At 40.5% G+C, this 20,450-nt stretch overlaps 1 protein-coding gene and 1 pseudogene across 1 annotated transcript in view; one reads left to right on the forward strand and one right to left on the reverse strand.

The window, feature by feature from the left end:
* GPC3 (glypican 3) overlaps positions 1–20,450 on the reverse strand; it is a 537,948-nt gene that overhangs the window by 339,175 nt on the left and 178,323 nt on the right. The window lies entirely within an intron of this gene.
* LOC128577471 (ribosome production factor 1-like) lies at positions 12,240–13,587 on the forward strand (annotated as a pseudogene).

Genomic DNA, 20,450 nt, shown 5'->3' on the forward strand with positions numbered 1-20,450 from the left:
GATTTTGCTGCCTGGGATCTGACTTGGGTTTCGGCAGTTGACTATTTTTCTTGTAACTGGACTCCGCCTTACTTGGCTCTGTACCTACCTGGCAGTTTTTTTTGTTTTTTTTTTTTTTGTAGAGACAGAGTCTCACTTTATGGCCCTCGGTAGAGTGCCCTGGCATCACACAGCTCACAGCAACCTCCAGCTCCTGGGCTTAAGCGATTCTCTTGCCTCAGCCTCCCGAGTAGCTGGGACTACAGGCGCCCGCCACAAACACACCTGGCAGTTTAATCTCCAACCCCACTATCCACCCCATTCCTACCAGTCAAATAACCTAATCTACTGCTTCCGACTATGTATGCCTCCATTTTCTTAAAACTAGGCCTCTTTGTGAAACCAAAGAGAAAGGAGCTCAAGATGGCTATGGAATACAGCAAGCAGAAAGTGTCCTGTCTCCCCAGGAGCCGGACTCTGGCTCGGCGAGCTCACGTTCTCTAGGAACTACACATCGGGCAATCAGGAAAACAATCCTTCCTAGTGCCCGGACTCTTGAGGCCTCTTGGTAGATGTTGATCTCCTTTTCTAGGTTCTAACATGATTGTCAAAGCCACCTGCTTAAGACTTAGCTCCAGCTCAAGCTAAGCTATTCTCTTCTCTAATTTGAGGCTCAAAGAAGACTCTGAAAATCTCCAGAGAAGGGCTCTATGCTGAACAATTTACCTGAGAAATTCTCTTTCAGAGAATTCATTTGTCAACTTACATGGCAGGGGTAGGAGCCCCTCACAGAGTTTTTACGAAACTTGCCCCATGGGCCAAATCTCCTTAAGTTTAGGGTTTTCTCATTCTTGGCACAGCCAGGGCCTACTCATCGTGGCCCCTAATACCAGGCCTGTAAAAGATAGCTTTCAGCAATCTAGGATTTCTTGGTCTGCTCAGCAATGCTTCTGTTAGGGCAAAGAATGTTCAAGAATCAGGCGGCGCTTGTGGCTCAGTGAGTAGGGCGCCGGTCCCATATGCCGGAGGTGGCGGGTTCAAACCCAGCCCCGACCAAAAACCACAAAAAAAAAAAAAAAGAATGTTCAAGAATCAAGAGCTGTTGTAGCTCCTTAGCTAAAATGAATATCCACATCTTACTTATAAAGTTGATCACCATTCCACTAACACTGGCTGTAGCCAAGATCAATAGATCTAATTATCCTTTCCTATATACTCTGAGAATTAACCTGAGAAAAATAGTATTGGTGGAAACACTATATGCAGCAGTAAGTACTAATGACAGCTAAGGTTTTCTGAAAGGATAGGTAAAGTCAGGAAATTAAAAAACTTTGATTCTCTGGCCAGCATTAGAAAAACAGCTTGCCCATGAATGTCAATATAACGTCAATAATTCTGATGCAGAATGAAAGACATGTGGTGCACAACCACCCATTAAATGGAAGCATGCTAGGTGACGTTCCTGATGAGTCTGCATAATTAGTGAGGGTCGGGAGCTAGCAGTGCACGGAGCACACATCAGCAGACAGCCCTCTGGTTAGTAAAAATTCTGGAGGACATGCCAATTCCACTCTGCTCACTACAATACCCTGAGAAAGCAAATTGCAACTTAATGTTAACCCAGATTTCGGCACTTGGTAGAAATGGTGGATGAACAGCATTAAGATGCCACTCTGCAAGGCCCAGGCTTCTTAAGCACAGCTGGCCTGCACCCTATGAAAGTGACTCTGGAGTTCCGGGTGGGGACTCAATTGTACAAATGTCAGAAATGTAAAAGAGCCTAATATGCCCTTATGTCAAGGAATGCTGAAGAAACATCTGCGGAATGGCATCTTGCAGGCTGTTAGGGCAAAGAGAGGCTTGGAGCATGGAGAACAGACAGCTGTGCTTTCAGGGGACATTTTCAGATGTAGAGGTCACTGGAGAAATATGTCAGTTGGCGTGGTGAGTTACCCCATGCTAAGAGAAACCAGATCAAATTTTTGGCTGGTTACCCAGGACACTCCAGGATACCTCCTCAATAATATGATTTTCAAGCCACATCCTCTTTCAGCAAAGGGAGTATTTGTTTACTCAGTTTTCCCTTTTCTCTGAAGCACACATACTTTGTGGGGCTTCTTGTCAGAAAAAGTTCCCCGCCCTGGAATGAAATCCGCTGATATGGTTTCCTAAAACTAAGGCTTGTCTGCTCACTAGGAGAGACAAACAGTTTCAGTTAAGGACAGCACATAAGCCTTGTTTGAGATACTACAATCTGTCAAAATCCAAGCAAGCCAGGGCAAAGGCAGATAGCAAAGTTGGGTAAGCTTTTTGGAGCAGATTCTTAGTTTTATTAGAGTTCTAGCGTCATAGGAGGTCAGGATTGGAAAGGACTAAGATAGTTAACCTAGCCTGTTGCTCTTGTTTAAGATAATATTTCTAGGAATAAGGATCATGAGGCGCCCAAAGGATCATGAGGTGCCCAGATAAGGGACATGGCTTTCCCTGAACCACCAGGCTTGGCAGTGATTCTAAGTCTCCAAATACCGAGTCCACAGAAAATAAGTTATGGCAGCAGATTTTTAATAATACATATTCTGGCTCGGCGCCCATAGGTCTGTGGTTACAGCTCCAGCCACATACACCAGGGCTGGTGGGTTCAAATCCCTCCAGGACCTACTAAACAACAATGACAACTACAATAAAAATATAGCTGGGGCTCGGCGCCTGTGGTTCAGGCGGCTAAGGTGCCAGCCACATACACCTGAGATGGTGGGTTGGAATGCAGCCCGGCCTGCCAAACATCAATGATGGCTGCAACCAAAAAATAGCCAGGCATTGTGGCAGATGCCTATAGTCTCAGCTACTTGGGAGGTGGAGGCAGGAGAATCACTTGAGCCCAAGAGTTGGAGGTTGCTGTGAGCTGTGATGCCACAGCACTCTACCCAGGGCGACGGCTTGAGGCTCTGTCTCAAAAAAAAAAAAGTATATATAACTGGGTGTTGTGGTAGGTGCCTATAGTCCCAGCTACTTGGGAGGCTGAGGCAAGAGAATCTCTTAAGCCCAAGAGTTAGAGGTTGCTGTGAGCTGTGATGCCAGGGCACTCTACCGAGGGTGACATAGTGAGACTTTGTCTCAAATAATAATAATACATCTTCTGCCTCCAAACTTTGATAGTTTGATATATCAACCAAAGAAACCAGCAAATAGACCACATAATTACATGGTAATTAGAAACCATTACACATCATGAGAAAGGTAATAAGACCTGATCCCTGTCCACAAGATGCTTTGAGTGAATAGAAAATATAATAAAAGGGCGGTGCCTGTGGCTCAGTCGGTAAGTCACCGGCCCCATATACTGAGGGTGGCGGGTTCAAACCTGGCCCCGGCCAAACTGCAACCAAAAAATAGCCGGGCGTTGTGGCGGGTGCCTGTAGTCCCAGCTACTTGGGAGGCTGAGGCAAGAGAATCACTTAAGCCCAGGAGTTGGAGGTTGCTGTGAGCTGTGTGATACCATGGCACTCTACCGAGGGCGATAAAGTGAGACTCTGTCTCTACAAAAAAAAGAAAGAAAAGAAAATATAATAAAAATATTAAATGACCAGTGAACAAGACAGTCTCATATTTTGTAGCACCATAAACCCATAAGTAAAGAATAGAACAGTGTATATTGAGCTAATTGGGCAGTATAGATAATAAGTACAAAAGAAATTAGAAAAAGGCAAGATCTGTGGAGACTGTGGCTGACAGGGAAAGTCCAGGAGCTGACAAGGCTTGTCGGAAGACTGAATGAATGTGGTCAGACGTTCCAGGGTGAAACTCTCACGAGCAAAAATTTAGAGGTGGAAGAGAGGCACGCATTATGAGAGGACATTTAGGAGAGAGAGACTGGATGTGCACTTCATGCTGGGAGTGAGGTAAGATTGGAGAGATAGCAGCGGGGACCAGTTTCTGGCAGGCCTGAAAAGTCAGCCAGAGGATTTTATGCTCTGTGAGGTAAGCATTAGGGAGACATTTTATGCTCTCAAGCAGGAAATAATAGCTCCCTCCTGAAAGACTACAATGTGCCAGCACTGTGCTAAGCGCCTTATGTGGATTATCTCATTTAATCTTCACAACAAGCCTGCGAGGTAGTACCATCATTACCCTTATTTTCAAATGGGGAAAATGAGGATCAGAAGTATCAAGCAACTTAACTAGGGTTACACGGAAAATACAAAGAAAGATCAAAAATAGAACCCAGATATGTCTGATTCCACTGCGTATAAATACCATGTCCTTAAATAGCATGCTCTATGGGATGGAGGCAATGAAAAAATAAATCTGGCATAATTGCAAAACAGAGAGGGTATGAAGCAAGGATACTGGCTCAGGACAACCTCAATCCAAATACTAGGAGGGATAAATCCTAGAGGCAATGGTGATATGTTAGAAGCATGGAACAGAGCAAAGGATGGCTTGGAAAAGCGTAATAATACTAGTAAAAAGCTGGGATGGTGACAAGAATAACTAGTTTGTAGGGAGAGGGTACTAAGCGAGATGTAAAATTAAGTTTGAGACATGTTGAGGTTACAATGGAAATTGTCCAGTAGAAAACAGAAAGTATGCATCTGAAATATACTTTTGTTTTGTTCACGGGTCCTTAATGAAATCTGGGAACCCAAACCCCATAAAATGTACACATGTACACACATGAAATTTGGTATCTCACTTCAGAGGGCCATTGATTCCCCCAAACCCACATGAGAAATAAATTAAGGATAGAGATATACAGATTGGAGAGTCTTATTAACAGTGGGTATTGCATGAACTTCTCTTATCTTTCAGAATCCTGCTCTTCCTGGTTTCCCGCCCTCCTTTCTGGTTACTACTTTTCTATTTCTTTTTTGTTGGCTCCCACTCTTTTCCCTGTCTAGTAAATGTAGGCATTAATCAAGAATCTGGAATGCTCTTGGCCCCCATTTTTTCCTCTCTACAGGCTCACTTGGTTGACTTTTATAGAGATGTTGTGAGAATTAAATGAAATAATACATGTAATTTCAACATCACAGTCCCTGGCTTGTAAAAAGCTCTTAGTAAATGTTAGCTATGATAATAATTTGGGAGCAACTGATAGAAATTTGTTAAGAACTCCACTGTCAGGACAAGAGATTAAAGAAGTAGGTTGAACAAGACAAAAAAACAAGCCATTGAAGTGGTTTTGAGAAGCTTCAAAGATGAGCAATATTCCAGATGCTCCCGGGGAGGACTTATCACAGAAGAAAAGAGGGGATGGTTAGTTGTGGAATGTGCCTCAGCAAAGAGGAGGAGAATAATACTGAATCTGATTTGAATTTAAAGATGTCGCCAAAAAAGATGTTCCAACAAGCTCAGAATATATAGTTTTCAAGCTGCAAACTCAGAAAGCCAAATATCTCACAGAAGCTGCTTCTTCCCTAATCAGGTCCCACGCATTTAGCACAACTACAGAAGCAAGAACTTCATGCAAAGGACGCTCCAGCAGCTGTTAAATAAAACAGCATTCCCTTATCAGTTCCGAGCCCGCCTCTCCCTATGGGACTTCTTACACTTCTCAACATACTAGTAAGCGTCATGCTCTTATATTTGCAAACAGACGAATCAGGTCTCTTGAAACATTGGCAGGATTTCTTCAAGTTTCAAGGGATATAGCTTTTTTTAGTTTCCTAAGCTTGGCAGGCCACATACCAAAAGAGATTAATCTCTCTGAGAAAGTCCTGCAACTCCTTATTTATTGTATTTCCTTTCAATAAACAAATCGAACTACTTCTAGGGATCTAGTAAATGAAACTAGAGCTCTACTGGTTGACTTTAAGAATGCAGGGACAAGTTCTATAAGATGTGCTCCTGAATCACTTATTAGAAGTCAGCAGGACTCCTGGGGGAAGGATATGCTTATTTTTTCCCCCAGCAACTGTGTATTATCACTGAAAAATATGTGCATGGAAGAGGAAAGAGGTGGAGAGGATTTGAGCCATTTCGGTAAATAAACAACTCAGTGACTACGATGCATAATTCCTAAAATTTACATCTGCAAATTTGCATTTCAGATTTACCCAAAATTACAATGCAAGTTAGCTGGGTTTTCATTCCTGCTTCCCCCCACCACTTGATCATACACAATTTCAGCTGTGAATCACTAAATATTTTTTTCCCATTGGAAATTATAAAATGATATCCTAGCTCATTGTTTTATTTTATATTGAGCTTCATTGGGTTTTCAGACATTTACACTGTCAGCTCTCCTTCTCTTACTGTAAAATCTTTTTTATTGACAATTCAATCATGTCAAGTTTGGAACAGGAGAGGCACTGATTTGATCAGCTATCATTGGATTTACAATATATAAATGACAGCCCTATATCTGGCCCTCGTCTAAAGCAGCTGCCTTTTATCGATTTATATTCCACTAGCAAGGAAGAAAAATTGCAGCACAATGTAGTGGTATGGTCCAGGATCAATACCAATTTTTTTCTTAATGACACAAAGGCCAAGATAAGGACAGCATAAGTCAAAGCTAGACAGATCAAATTTGCCCAATATCCCTTTCAATTACTGAAGAACATTCACAGGGATGTATAACATTAAAGCAGAGGAGAATATTATTCCAAGTGGTTTAAAATTACAGTGTCCAACAAGGCTGCACACCATCCTCCCCGAGATAAGGAATTGAAATGAGATGAATATGGAGGACCACCTACCCTCACATCTTGATCTAAAAACAGCTGGGTGTTTCCAGAGCTAGGCTAACTACTAGAACTCAGAGCACTGGTTCAGCTGTGTAATGCAAATGATGAAAATTTCCAGCACCAAACACCCTGAATTCCTCAGGTATTGGTATTGAACAACAGGTAATGAAGAGTGAAATAGACTGGCTGCCCCCTAGAATACAATGCTGCCCCCTAGAATACAATATGTATTATAGGAAGCTAAAAAGCAAACTACCCAAACAGCTTAAGAAACCAAATAGAGTAGAAGGTCACATAAACTCTAGGCAAATCATAAGGTTACAGCTATTTCCACTTTGGCAACAAATGGCTGCCTAAACCCCATGGGAATCACAGAAGATTCACTATTTCTATGAAAAGGAACCTGGGCTCAGGTCAAAGCAGTTCTTTCTAAACTTACCATGTGAGAACCCCAAACCATCCACTATGTTTGTCACAACTTGGCAAGTTCGGATAAAATCACTTAGTTCTGGGCGGTGCCTGTGGCTCAGTGGGTAGGGTGACGGCCCCATATACTGAGGGCGGTGGGTTCGAACCCTGGCCAAACAGTAACAACAACAACAATAAAAATAGCTGGGCATTGTGGCGGGCACCTGTAGTCCCAGCTGCTCGGGAGGCTGAGGTAAGAGAATCGCCTAAGCCCAGGAGTTGGAGGTTGTTGTGAGCTGTGTGATGCCACGGCACTCTGCCGAGGGAGAAAAAGTGAGACTCTGTCTCTACCAAAAAAAAAAAAAAATCAGTTAGTTCTGAGGAATCCTGGACTAGAAATTCTTTGGTGATTTTCTTTATGGCTGGATTTGTTTTAGTCTGCTACCAACACTTAAGGAGTCAGGAGTTTCTCTGCATTAAACTGTGTCCTCATTCTGCTTGCACACCTTTCTGATAGCCCCTCCCTTCCCCTCCCCTGGTGTCCTTTACAACATAACACTTGAAATGACGGCAGGTGTTTTTTTTTTTTTTTACCATAGAGTACAGTCTCAACACATATTAGATAAATTATAGACAAACTGAAGTGTTCAAGAGAAGCATGATCAAATCTTGGCAGACCTTTGTAAAATATGTTGTGACGGAAATTCAAATATCTGATCAGAGAACATTTGAGTTCCTTCCATTCCTCAGCATCTTTGTTCCAGTAATAGCTCAAATGCCCTCTATTAATGATAAAGCAAAACAAAACAGAGTAGAAAAACCAAGGGTCTTTGGAATCAAACAGACTTGAATTCCAGAGTAGACTCTGCCACTTACTAGCAATGTGATCTTGGGCAAGTTACTTAGCCTCTCTGTCTGTGGTAGGCACATTGACAAGTGTCCTATAAATAATATCTCATTTGATCCTTACAACAGCCCTGTTAGGGTGTTATCTTCATTTTAAAGAAGAAGAACTTGAAGTTCTGTGAGTTTAAGTAAACTTGCTCAAGGTCATATACAGACCTTGGACTCAAACCATAATCTATATGGTTCCAAAATATACTCTTACCACTACTCTCAAAATACTACTGTCCTTCCAGTTCAACCCAAGTCTGAGCTATTGGCTTAGTTGTTTCTTTGGTCACTGAGAAATCAAGTTTAGGGCACATAGCTAATCATAACAGAACTTTACACCCCAGCTACAATGTGAGCAGCCAATGACCGCTTAGAGGCCTCATTAGGATATGCGTAGAAATCAAACACGGAAACCTCACTTTTTCAAGCCATATTTGTTACTAATGCCACCATGATAATATATCTAACTGAAGAGAGGTTAAGCATCCTATCCCCAAGAACGAGAATGCAAATTGTGACAAGAAGACAAGTTGTGACAAAAATTCAAAGAGCAGCATAAGACAAATATCTTATATAGCCAATTTTGACTTGATTTTCTAGTAGTGATGCTAATGCATTTTTTTCTTGCCCATTAATGCAATACTTGCCAATCATAACATCAGATGATGCAGGTTAGCTGCGGGCAACAGAAGCAGGCAGTTCAATCTGGTATAAAGCAAACAGAAAGGGGATGCTTTGTATTTAGTAAAAAGTCATGCTGGGGCTTTTGTTGGCAACAAAACTGAAGTTACCAGATGGGTTGTTGGACAAGAAGTTTGGTAGTGTTACCACACTTAGGAGGTCGTGAATCCAAAGAGGTAAGATTGAGATAAGGAAATATATAGGCCGGACATGGTGGCTAACGTCTGTAATCCCAGCACTCTGGGAGGCTAAGGTGTGTGGATCGCTTGAGCTCCTGAGTTTGAGACCAGCCTGAGCAAGAGCAAGACTCCGTCTCTAAAAACAATAGCTGGGCTTTGTGGGGGGCACCTGTAGTCCTAGCTACTCAGGAGGCTGAGGCAAGGGGATCGCTTAAGCTCAAGAGTTTGAGGTTGCTGTGAACTATGACACCAGGGCACTCTACCAGGGGCAAGAAAGTGAGACTCTACTCTGTCTCAAAAAAAAAAAAAAGAAAAAGAAAAAGAGGAAAAAAAGAAATATATAAACATCAGAAACCAGAGCAAGCAGAAGGGTCATGTGTTTGGTAGAGCAAATGAGAGGAAATTCACAGAAAAAAAAAAATCGTTCATTAGGGCACCTAGCTTAAACCTGATACTTTCACATATGTTCTCTCATAAAAAGAATATACCAGTTGCCTTAGTTAGTAGCAAAGAGGGTAATGACATTTAAAGGACTCTTGACGGTCCTGGGCAAGCTGCAAGGTGCTGAGCCAAAACAACAGAGGAGCAACTTGCTGGCAGATGGCAGACAGTATGAGAATGAGACTAGGCACTCTGGTAGTAGTCTTACACTGACCGTGTCCAAAGAAAATGTGTGTCAGAAACTTAGTCCAATGGCCAGCACACAGGGAAGAGCTCAACACTTTTCTGAAAGTCCCGCAAAATGTGTTGTACCTGAAGTCCGAAGGATGAAAGTTTTCAAGTGTACACAGTGATCTTTCTAGCCACACACCTGTATAGCAACATTTTCAACAGAATCATCTTCCCAACACATAGTAATTAAAAAATTAAGATAAGATAATGATCAAAGGTAACCTCAAAATAGCTTATTTTGAAAATGTAAATGTACACTAAAGGTTACCAGATAGCAACATGTATACTCCATTGACTAAAAAGCCTTTGATCCTATCAAAAAGTAAAAGAAGGTTGGTAAACAATAAGCCAATTCTTAATATGTTGAATTTCTGTATAATGCTGGCACATTCTTAAGTAGCCCATATAAGGGGTGGCACCTGTGATTCAAAGGAGTAGGGCGCCAGCCCCATATACCGGAGGTGGCGGGTTCAAACCTGGCCCTGGCCAAAAAAAAAAAAAAAAACAGTAGCCTATATAAGTAAAGAGCAACAATATCACAAGCTTTACATAGTCCATTCTATCTATCATTCGGGAATATTAGTACTTGGATAGTTCTGTTCAAATTCTAGTTATGTCTCTGTTGTAACATTTATTTCCTTTTATCTCAGATTATGTACTAGATGGAGGTAACTTGTGCCACATATTAGGGTCAGAACACCTGAAATGGCAACCTGGTTCCACCATTTACTGAGTGAGCAACCTCTATGAGCCTCAGTTCTCTCATCCACACAACAAAGGTAATAATACCTACTGCTTCCAGTATAGGTATCATTCATGTTTATATCCATTATGGGCCTAAAAATTGTGGCAGACAAATAGTGAGCAGATGCCCAAAGAAAATTTGTTACTTGGCTATAAAAAATGTAAGAGAATATAGTATTTTTGACCTAGAATTTTGTGTTTGCTAGGAAGATATTTATGTTAAAAATCAAATATTTTAATAATTCTACAATTGTCACTCACATTCAAAATCATTGTTTTGAAATAAACTTGTTTGCTCTGATTTCAGATTAACTTTTGAACTTGACCCAGTAAACAGATAACTGTATGCTGCAGAATCTATGCAATTTTACATTTCTTTTTCTTTTTCTTCGAGACAGAGTCTCACCAGGTTGCCCTCGGTAGAGTGCTGTGACGTCACAGCTCACAGCAAGCTCAAACTCTTAGGCTTAAGTGATTCTCTTGCGTCAGCCTCCCAAGTAGCTGGGACTACAGGTGCTAGCCACAACACCCAGCTATTTTTTTATTGTAGTTGTCATTGTTGTTTAGCTGGCCCGGGTCAGGTTATGTGGCTGGCACCCTAACCACTGAGCAAAGGGCATCGAGCCCGATTTTACATTTCTAAAGAACATGCATAAATACAGTATTCTCCCCTTATCTGTGGTTTCACTTATCTGCAGTCTAAAAATATTAAACGGAGGCTGGGCACAGTGGCTCATGTCTGTAATTCTAGCACTCCGGGAGGCTGAGGCAGAAGAATCACCTGAGCTCAGGAGTTAGAGACCAGCTTGAGCAAGAGTGAGACCCCATCTCTACTAAAAGTAGAAAAACCAGGTAGCTGTTGTGGCAGGGGCCTGTAGTCCCAGCTAATTGGCAGGTTGAGGCAAGAAGATCTCTTAAGCCCGAGTTTGAGGATGCTGTGACCTATGGCACCATGGCACTCTACTCAGGGCAAGAAAGGGAATGACTGAAATTTTCATGAGAAACCATGGAGTCAAGACAGAAGAGGTACATTATAAAAGTGCTGGAAGAAAATAAATATTAACCCAGAATTCTATATCCATTGGAAATATTTTTTGGAAATATGATATTTAACATCATATTATCGGATCATTAAAAACTAAGCGATTCATAGTCACAAAACTACTCTAAAGGAAGTTGCTCATATAGAAGGGAAACAAGAACCAACTTGGAAAACTAGAACCAAAGGAACAGTCACAGAAAAGATAAATACTCAAATAAAATTAACCATACGTCTCCTGTTGCAGCCTTTAAAATGCAAAACAGAAGTCAACATTATAACAATTTCTTATGGGATTTTCAATGTATTTGCATAAGACAACCATAAAATGAAAGTAGGGGAGAAAGGGAACTTACATGGTGGAAGAGTTTTGCATTCACCTTAAAGTCTTTAAATATTGATTGTAAGAAGACTGTGAAAAGTAAAGTATGCCTACTGTAACCCCCTAAAGCAAACACTACAAAAGAACACAATACAAGAGATATAGTGAAAAAAAATTTAGATGGAATTATAAAAAATGTCCAAATAGCCCAAAGGAAACAGGAAAGGAGAAAAAGAGGATTGAGGAAAAGAAGGAAAAAATAGAAAACAAATTATAAAAATGATAGGTTTAGGGGGCCAGCCACAATGGCTCACACCTACAATCCTAGCACTCTGGGAGACCAAGGCAGGTGGATTGCCTGAGCTCAGGAAGTTCGAGACCAGCCTGAGCAAGAGTGAGATCCCCGTCTCTAAACTAGCCACACGTTGTGCCAGGCGCCTGTAGTCCCAGCTACGTGGGAGGCTGCGGTAAAACAATCATTTCAGCCCAATAGTTTGAGGTTGCTGTGAGCTGTGATGCCATGGCACTCTTCCAGGGGTAACAAAGTGAGACTGTGGTCTCAAAAAATAATGATAGATTTAGATCCAAACGTATCAATAATTACGTTAAGGCAGACTCTAGGAGCCAAGACCATGGTGAAGTCCGGGGATAAGAGCAGCGACAACGGGAAGAAAAGCCTGAAATGGAAAGCCGCTACCAAGGAACCTCAGGAGGCTGCATTCGCTGAGGATGGGGCGACAGAAAGTGGGGTCCAACCCGGGAAAGCAGCTGCCTTTCCCCCAGGCTTCAGCATTTCAGAGATTAAGAATAAACAGCGGCAACATTTAATGTTCATGCGGTGGAAACAGCATCAGTGGAAGGAAAAGTTGGCAGCTAAAAAAAGACTTAAAAAAGAGAGAGAGGCTCTTAGTGATAAGTGCCTCCACCAAAGCCTATACCAAAGACCATTGACAACCAGCGAGTGTATGGTGAAACCACAGTAAATCCTAATGATGAAGAGGTTGCTTATGATGAAGCTACAGATGAATTTGCTTCATACTTCAACAGACAGACTTCTCCCAAGATTCTGATCACAAGATTCTGATCAGATAGGCCTCATGGGAGAACAGTACGACTCTGCGAACAGCTCTCCACAGTGATACCAGACTCCCATGTTTATTACAGAAGAGGACTGGCTCTGAAAAAAATGATTCCACAGTGCATCTCAAGAGATTTCACAGATCTGATTGTTATTAATGAAGATCATAAAACCCCGAACGGACTTATTTTGAGTCACTTGCCAAATGGTCCAACTGCTCACTTTAAAATGAGCAGTGTTCGTCTTGGTAAAGAAATTAAGAGAAGGGCGGCGCCTGTGGCTCAGTGAGTAGGGCGCCGGCCCCATATGCCGAGGGTGGCGGGTTCAAACCCAGCCCCGGCCAAACTGCAACAAAAAAATAGCCGGGCGTTGTGGTGGGCACCTGTGGTCCCAGCTGCTTGGGAGGCTGAGGCAGGAGAATCGCGTAAGCCCAAGAGTTAGAGCTCGCTGTGAGCCGTGTGACGCCACGGCACTCTACCAGAGGGCGGTACAGTGAGACCCTGTCTCTACAAAAAAAGAAAAAAAAAAAAAACAGAAAGAAAGAAATTAAGAGAAGAGGCAAGGACCCCACAGAACACATACCTGAGATAATTCTGAATGATTTTACAACACGGTTGGGTCATTCGGTTGGACGAATGTCTGCATTTCTCTTTGCTCATGATCCTCAATTTATGGGAAGGCAGGTTGCCACATTCTACAATCAGCGAGCTTATATCTTCTTTAGATTTCACAGGTACATATTCAAGAGTGAAAAGAAAGTAGGAATTCAGGAACTTGGACCATGTTTTACCTTAAAATTAAGATCTCTTCAGAAAGGAACCTTTGATTCTAAACATGGAGAGTATGAACGGGTCCATAAGCCCCGAGAAATGGATACGAGTAGAAGAAAATTCCATTTATAAAGTGCTGAAGGAACAGAATTAGATTTTGCTGAATAGACCAATTTTAAAGTTGGTAAAATATTTGCGAGAGAACATTCTTTTCAAAATGGTATTTACCGATTTCATAAATCATCTTTCGTGTCTGGACAAATTGCTAAATGTCAATAGTTTATTTATATAGCAAACACAAATAAAAGTCACTTTGGTGACAGTTTAGGTTTCCTAAAAAAAAAAAAAATAATAATAATAATTACGTTAAGTGTAGTCTAACAACCCAATTAAAATAAAGGTATTGTAAACTATAAGCTATCTAAAAGAGACTTATTGCACATATAACAATATAGATAAATTAAAAATAAAAGGCCAAAGAGGGATATCACTGAAAATGTCAAAATAAAGAGCTGGCATCATAGAAGCAGAGAATAGAACAGTGGTTACCAGAGACTAGGGAAGAGAAAGGAAAAAAAATACGGAGAGATGGTGATCAATGGGTATAAAGTTATAATTACATAGGAGGAATAAGTTCTGGTACTGTATTGCATAGTAGGGTGACAATGGTTAACAGTATGATATGGTATATTACAAAATAGGTAGAAGAGAGAATTTTATTTTATTTTAATTTTTTTTTTTTTTTTGGCCAGGGCCGGGTTTGAACCTGCCACCTCCGGTATATGGGGCCGGCGCCCTACTCCCTGAGCACAGGCACAGCCCAGAAGAGAAGATTTTAAATGTCCTCACCACAAAGAAATGGTAAATGCATTGTGGTGATGGTCATGCCAAATATTATGATTTGATGAGTGTACAACATATAAATGCATTGACACATTAAATTGTACCATAGAAGTACGTAAAATTATAGTGTGTCAATTTTTTTTTTAAAGTGCTACTTGGCTTGGCACCAGTAGCACAGTGGTTACAGCGCAAGCCACATACACTGAAGTTGGTGGGTTCGAACCCAGCCCTGTCCAGCTAACCAACAATGAAAACTGCAACAAAAAATATCCAGGTGTTGTGGGGGTGCCTGTAGTCCCAGCTACTTGGGAGGCTGAGGCAAGAGAATCACTTAAGCCCAAGAGTTTGAGGTTGCTGTGAGCTGTGATGCCACAGCACTCTACCGAGGGCAACATAATGAGATTCTGCCTCAAAAAAAAAGTGCTGCTCCATAAAGGCAATGACAGACAAGCAAAAACTGTGAGAATCATAATTTTCTAAATTCTGGAAATTAACTGAAGGCTTAGAACAACCCAGGGAGCATTATTTGAGAAACAGCCAAATCCTCATGAGAACAGTGGACTTTGTGGAATTTTAATTTGCCCTAGATTCGTCTCTTGTTCTCCAGTCCTGTAGTAGCCTTGAAAAATAATAGCCTGAATTCTTGGCACACTCTGATAGTCACCTTAAGGAACAAAAAGGAAGTGGAGCTCACCTAAACATCATTCCCAAAGAACTGTCACTATTTGACCTGTTTGGAGGTTACCTAGAAGACTCAGCTTACAAGACTAAGTCTATATTTGACCTGATTTGGAGTAGGTCTATATGAAAAGCATTGGGGTGGGGGGAGAAGGTATTTGTCAAAGAATATTATTGACAAGGGCTTGGCGTTGTGACTGCCTAAGATGGTAGATACAGCTGGGGCAAAGAATAGACTAAACAAAAAGCTTATCAGGAAAAACTGGGAAAGGAGATGAACACAGGGGCTTTGAAAATCTTAGAGATATTATTGGAAATATAGAAGGTCACATATACATGTTGGGTATCAGTTACCCTCAGGAAAAGCCTAAGAAGCCAAGGAGCTCTTATATATAGTTGACAATGAGACTCTCTACAAGCAAGAAGTGATAGCTAGGACAGAGTTTTCAACTGCCTAGATCAGTTGTGAAGAGATGTCCCAATACACACAAGGACCCCCTCATCAAATACCAGAAAATTTTTAGCTCCAGACATTTAAGAAAATCTCTGCCCAATCATTAACTGATCAGTAAGCTAGTCAAGCACAGACTTCAGTGGCCACACATAGACATTAGAGAATTCATTCAGAAAACTCACTAAACAAATAGCAACAACAACAAAGGAAAAGAATCTGATTTCCAAGGTTGCCAAATCATATTATTTAAGATGTCTAATTCTTGGCTCGGCACCTGTGGCTCAAGCGGCTAAGGCGCCAGCCACATAAACCTGAGCTGGCGGGTTTGAATCCAGCCCAGGCCCGCCAAACAACAAGGACAGCTGCAACCAAAAAAATAGCCGGGCGTTGTGGCAGGCGCCTGTGGTCCCAGCTACTTGGGAGGCGGAGGCAGGAGAATTGCTTGAGCCCAGGAGTTTGAGGTTGCTGTGAGCTGTAATGTCACAGTACTCTACCCAGGGTGACAGCTTGAGGCTCTGTCTCAAAAAAAAAAAAAAAAGTCCAATTCTTGACCAAAAAAACTCAAAAGACATTTAAAGAAACATGAAATTATGGCCTATACACAGGGGAAAAGTAATTAATAGGAGCTAATAGACAGGCATTAGACCTATTGGACAAAAGACTTTGAATCAGGGCGGCACCTGTGGCTCAAGGGGTAGGGCGCCGGTCCCATATGCCGGAGGTGGCGGGTTCAAACCCAGCCCCAGCCAAAAAAAAAAAAAAAAAAAAAAAAACTTTGAATCAGCTATCTTAAATATATTCAAAGAAGTAAAGGCAATCAGTCTAAAGAACTAAATGTAATAATGTTTCACCATGTATAGAATATAAATAAAATGATAGAAAATATTTTTTTAAAAAGAACTAAATAGAAATTCTGGAATTGAAAAGTAAAATGAAATGAAAATTTCAATACAGGGCCTTAAAAGCAGATTTAAGCAGGCAAAAGAAAGAATTAGTGCACTTGATGATCCATCAATTGAGATTATTTGGTTGGGGAACAGAAAGAAAAAAAAAATTTTAAATGCACAGAGTCTGGCAGCACCTCTGGCTCAAAGGGGTAGGGCGCCGGCCCCATGTGCCGGAGGTGGCAGGTTCAAACCCAGCCCTGGCCAAAAAACGAAAAAAAAAAAAAAAAACAAACAAACAAACAAAAAAAAACAAAACAAATGCACAGAGTCTCAAGAGACCTATAGGACACCATCAAGTATACCAACACAAAAACAATAGAGATACCAAAAGAAGAAGAGGGAGAGATAGAGGCAGAAAGAATATCTGAGAAAATAATGGCCAAACACTTCCTAAATTTGATTAAAAACAGAAAACATCAGTCTGCACATCCAAGAAGCTCAGTAAATGTTTAGAAATAACTCAAAGATACCCACCCCCTAGACACATAATAATTAATCTTTTGAAAAACAAAGAGAAAAAACTAGATAACAGCAAAAAAAATCTCCTGTACATGGGATCCTCAATAATATTAACAGCAGATTTCTTTTTCTTTTTCTTTTTTTTTTTTGTAGAGACAGTCTCACTTTATGGCCCTGGGTAGAGTGCCGTGGCCTCACACAGCTCACAGCAACCTCCAAATCCTGGGCTTCAGCGATTCTCTTGCCTCAGCCTCCTAAGTAGCTGGGACTACAGGCGCCGGCCACAACGCCCGGCTATTTTTTGGTTGTAGTTTGGCCAGGGCCGGGTTTGAACCCGCCACCCTCGGCATATGGGGCCGGCGCCTTACCGAGTGAGCCATAGGCGCCGCCCTTAACAGCAGATTTCTTATCAGAGAGGCATCATGGAGGCCAAAAGACAGTAGATTAACATATTCAAAGTGCTGAAAGAAAAAAATCCTGTCAACCATGGATTCTATATCCATTAAAACTATCCTTCCAAGAAAGAGAAAGGTTGACTGTTTAATGGGTACAAGGTTTCTTTTTGGGGTAATGAAAATGTTTTGGAAATAGAGGTGATGGTTAAACAACATTGTGAATGCACTATTAAAGACCACTGAATTATTCTCATTAAAATAGTTAATTTTATGGTATATGAATTTGTCCTGAATTTTAAAAAAAAAGAGGAAAAATCAAGACATTCCCAGATAAGGCCAGGCATGGTGGCTCACTCTTGTAATCCCAGCACTTTGGGAGGCCAAGGTAGGAGATCACCTGAGCTCACCACTTCGAGACCAGCCTGAGTTAGAGTGAGACCCCATCTCAAAAATAATAGCCAGGAGTTGTGGCAGGCACCTATAGTCCTAGCGACTCAGGAGGCTAAGGCAAGAGAATTGCCTGAGCCCAAGAGTTAGAGCTTGATTTGAGCTATGACACCAGAGCATTCTACTAGGGAAAAAAAAGTGAGACTTTGTCTCAAAAAAAAAAAAAAAGAAGAAGAAGAAGACATTCCCAGATAAACACAAACTGAGAGAATTTGTCAGTTGCAGACCTGCACAACAAGAAATGCTAAAAGAAAGTCCTTCAGGCTGAAATAAAAGGACAATATACAGTGACTCCAAAAACTCCCTGAAGATATAAAAAACACAGTTAAAAGTCAATGCATAGATAAATACAAAAGACAATATAAATGTATTTTTTTGTTTGTAACTCCTTTTGTCTACTACCTGATTTCAAAGACAATTATATAAAGCAAAATGTATAAATCTGTGGTTGTGGACAAACAATGTATAAAGATGTAATCTGTGACAGTAACAGCATACAGAAGAGGGAGACCAGAGCTACCTGGAACCAAAATTCTTGTGTTCATTTCAATTATCTTGGTATTGGTGTGACCTAGATTGTCATAAATTAAATACATAATTGTAATGCTGAGGGCATGTACCAAGAAAATAACTCAAAAATATATACAAAAAAAAGAGAATTAAAATGGGAACATAGAAATTATTTATTTAAAACAAAAGAATACAGGATAATGGAACAAGAAAAGATATAGGCCAGGCCAGGCCTGGTGGCTCATGCCTGTAATCCTAGCACTCTGGGAGGCTGAGGCGGGTGGATCACTTAAGCTCAGGAGGTCAAGACCGGCCTGAGCAAGAGCGAGACCCCATCTCTAAAAATAGCCGGGCAGGCATTGTGGTGGGCTCCTATAGTCCCAACTACTTGGGAGGCTAAGGCAAAAGGCTCACTTGAGGTTGCTGTGACCTATGATGCCACAGGACCCCACAGAGGGCAAAAGTGAAACCCTGTCTTCGAGGCCCTGCTTTTTCCAATTCTCTGTGGAGTTATTTGGATAACTTTAGAGCTGTCCAGGTGAAGTGAATCCAGAGCGCTTGAGATAAAACCACTGAATGGGACCAGCTTTCTGTATGCCTTGTCTCATGCAGATGGAGGAGAAACCTCCTGTATTAGCTTGGGTTAAGTGATGCTAAAAGGGATACATTTGCCAGCACTCCCCCTGAAATTCACAGGCCCTGCTCTGCTCTGTGTTTTATTGCTCTTAGCACTGTTCTCTTGATTAAAAACTAGAGCCTCTGTAGAAATGATAAGTTAGAGACGCAACAGACACCATGCATTACTTACTGGTGTCCATACCCAATAATTACCTAATTAATCTCACTTATATGTAGAATCTAAAAAAAGTTGAACTCATAGAAGCAGAGAGTAGAATGGTAGTTACCAAAGCCTGAGGTAGGGAGAAGGGGAAAGGAGAGACATGGTAAAAGAAGATAAAGATTCAGTGAGACGGGAAGAATAAGTTTTTGTGATCTCTTGCACATCATAGTGGTTATAGTCAATAATTAAGTATTGTATTTTTTGAAATCGCTCTAAGAATAGATTTTCAATGTTCTCACCACCAGTAAGAAATAAGTCAATGAGGTGATGGATATGTTAAGTGGCTTCTTTTAATCATTCCACAATGTATACATATATCAAACCATTACATTGTATTCCATAAATACGAATATTATGTCTCTATCAAAAATATAAATATAACTGAATTAAATTATATAGAGGAACAACAAAAAATGACTCCCCAATAAAAAGGCAGAAGTTGGCAAAATAGATGTAAAAATAAGATCCAAATATGTGTTTTTTTGTAAGAGATCCACTTTAGATTCAAAGACACACCTAGGTTGAAAGTAGCAGGGTAGAAAATGATGTAGATATATGTATTATGAAAAGAGTAACCAAAATAGAACTAGAATAGCTATACTATTATCAGACAAAAATGTTACTGGAGACTAAAAAGATTTTTTAATGGTCAAAGTGTTATTCTATCAGGAAGATATAACAGTTATAAACATATATAAATTTTACAAGAGAGCTCCAAAACACACAAACTAGAAATTGACAGAAATGAAGAGATACACAATTCAACAATTAATAGTTGGAGATTTTCATACCCCACTTCCAATAATGTATAATCCATCTAGACAGAAGATCAGCAAAATAACAGAAAACTTAAACAACATCATAAGCCAACTAGATCTAGCAAACATCTATAGAACATTTTTTTGCCAACAAGAGCAGAATACACATTCTTCTCAAGTAAATCTCTAAGATAGAGAAAAAGGCCCTCAAACAATTTTAAGTCAATTTAAAAGAACTAAAATGATACATAGAATACTCTTTAACCATGGTAGAATGAAATTAGAAATCAATGGCAGAAGGAAAATTTAGAAATTCACAAATATATAGAAATTAAAAGCAGAAATAAATAAAATAATATGCCATGCAAACACTAATCAGTAGAAAGCTAGAGTGGCTATATTAAAATAAAGCAAAGTAGACACAGAGCAAAAAGAATTTTCAGCATCAGAGAGGGGTATGACATACTGACAAAAGGGTCGATCCACCCAGAAAGTATAATAATCTTCAATTTGTAGAGCTTCAAAACAGATATATATTTAACATAATAAACATATCAATTCTCCCCAAATTGTTCTACAGATTTAACACAATTTCTATCAAAATCCCTACAAGTGCCTTGGTTCCATAGGTCACACCTGTAATCCTAACACTTTGGGAGGCCA

Source organism: Nycticebus coucang, chromosome X (assembly GCF_027406575.1).
Source record: "Nycticebus coucang isolate mNycCou1 chromosome X, mNycCou1.pri, whole genome shotgun sequence".
Taxonomy (NCBI): Eukaryota; Metazoa; Chordata; class Mammalia; order Primates; family Lorisidae; genus Nycticebus; species Nycticebus coucang.